This window comes from Mirounga leonina, unplaced genomic scaffold, assembly GCF_011800145.1.
Source record: "Mirounga leonina isolate KUSES-001 unplaced genomic scaffold, KU_Mleo_1.0 Mir_129, whole genome shotgun sequence".
Classification (NCBI taxonomy): domain Eukaryota; kingdom Metazoa; phylum Chordata; class Mammalia; order Carnivora; family Phocidae; genus Mirounga; species Mirounga leonina.
This window is the reverse complement of record NW_023270323.1, coordinates 26321473-26323448: the sequence shown is the minus strand read 5'-3', so window position 1 is coordinate 26323448 and position 1976 is coordinate 26321473. Positions and strand designations below refer to the sequence as shown.

Sequence of the window (1976 nt, the reverse complement as noted above, 5' to 3'; positions counted from 1 at the left end):
CATGTTTCTCTTTTTTTGCCTCCTGGTCTTGAAATTAATGAAAACTTTTCCTTTGATTAGACCCCTCAGTTCAAGATTTATTGTTTGTATTTATTGCTCTACTATTGAAAAATTATATGCATAAGACTTTATGCTACAAGGTACCATAGAAAATGCAAAGATGAAAAATAAACAGAAGCCATTCCTCATAAACTAGCACTTGAAAGTTGGAGTTTCTATAAATTTTGCAAATCAGAGTGGCAGATTTTCTCTATATTAACATCCCTCATCTGGGGAGAAAAAAAGCCTTAGCTTATACCACTCAAGGGCTACAAGTAAGGCATGATTTTCCACTGAAGCAATACTGCATCTTCGGTGGAGACATGAGAGTGCGTCATCCAGACTACAACTTGGAGAGTTCAGGAGTCAGATGTCATTTAAGAATCCAGGGCAATTAGGAGTAGAAAAATAGAATTGACAGATTCCTATAGAAAAGTTGGGATCTTGCCATGCTTGCTTTTCTTAGAAGGAAATACATTTCCTGTACTTCTGTAAATGTCACTGAGGAAAAAAGGGTTAGCATATAAGTCCCCTCAACCTCGGGGTTCATAGCTAACCTTTAGTTTTCCATTTCTGATATTGAGTTCCTCATCCTGACAACCACATATACGTTTATAGATTTTTGGTTGAATAATAGAAGATTGAAAGAAAACCCTTCCTCCTATTTTTCTTTAAAGATTTTATTTATTTATTTGAGAGAGAGAGAGCACGAGAGGGGGGCAGGGTCAGAGGGAGAAGCAGACTCCCCGCTGAGCAGGGAGCCCGATGCGGGACTCGATCATGACCTGAGCTGAAGGCAGTTGCTTAACCAACTGAGCCACCCAGGCGCCCCCTTCCTCCTATTTTTAAAACTCCTTGATTATTGTCTTTCCAAGCTCTCCTTTCTTTTCTACATCATGTGAAGGCCAAATGCTTTCCACCTGGAGACCCTTGTGAACATCCTCACAACTCCAGGGAGAGGTTCCCGCTTATCTGAATCCCAGCACGACAAGGAAGAAGACACAGCCCATAATAACCCAACCCAACTGCAGTTCAAAAGTAGAAAGATAGGTTAAGAGGAAAGACAGTGCTCTGCAGCAGATGCACCTTGCAAGGAGGCAGGAGTGTGGAGCATGCACAAAGCACCACACCCATATAAACAAAGCTCCAAAGTGTTCGCTCATCAGCTAAGGAGTCTCTGCAGCCAACATCTGCCATGACACCTATGTTTATAGCCATAGTAACTGCACTATGTCGAAAGGATTATTTCACTGTCACAATTCATAAAGGGCAAGCCTTGTTATGAGAAAATTTAAGCTTGGAGTTTTGGGGTTTTTTTTCCAGCTTTATTGAGGTATAAAAATCATCTTGCATAACTGAAAAGTAAGGAATGCTTCACAAATTTGTGTGTCATCCTTGGCAGGGCTCATGCTAATCTCTGCATGGATCCAATTTTTGTATATATGCTGCAGAAACAAGCACTAGGCTTGCTTGGATTTTTATTTGGGGTGTTGTATTTTTTCAGTTATTATTTTGACATTTCTTAGATCTGAAAAATCATCAAATCCCAAATTAATAAACTAATATGTTCTTTGAGAAAAATAGATTTTCACATCATTTTAATTGTTCCTTTACACTGAACAGAGTTGATTTTTTTCTTAAAACGGCATGTGCTGTTTTAATTATTGCATAATTATTATTTTTAAATTTCTGGCAATACTAGTTCTCTGTTCTAATTCTCTTCTTCAAATGTTTCTCAGCAATTACCATCTATATATTCTTTCAGATAAAACTTGGAATCATTTCATCAAGACCCACCCTTAGGAAAAAAACTCTAATTTATTTCTCTTACCAAAATATATTCCAGAGAGTCTTGAGTTAAATATAAACATGCAAACCAGCACCAGAAACAATTAGAAGGAAACAATTGATTGTCTCTTACCTCTAGGCAGAGAACT

General features: G+C 38.0%; 1 non-coding gene across 1 annotated transcript; it reads right to left on the bottom strand.

Annotated features, from left to right (window-relative positions):
- Positions 1–1397: 1397 nt before the first annotated feature.
- Positions 1398–1500, bottom strand: LOC118010933. Its single transcript, XR_004679355.1, has one exon. It is a non-coding gene; the product is annotated as a U6 spliceosomal RNA (small nuclear RNA).
- Between the last annotated feature and the right edge of the window lie 476 nt (positions 1501–1976).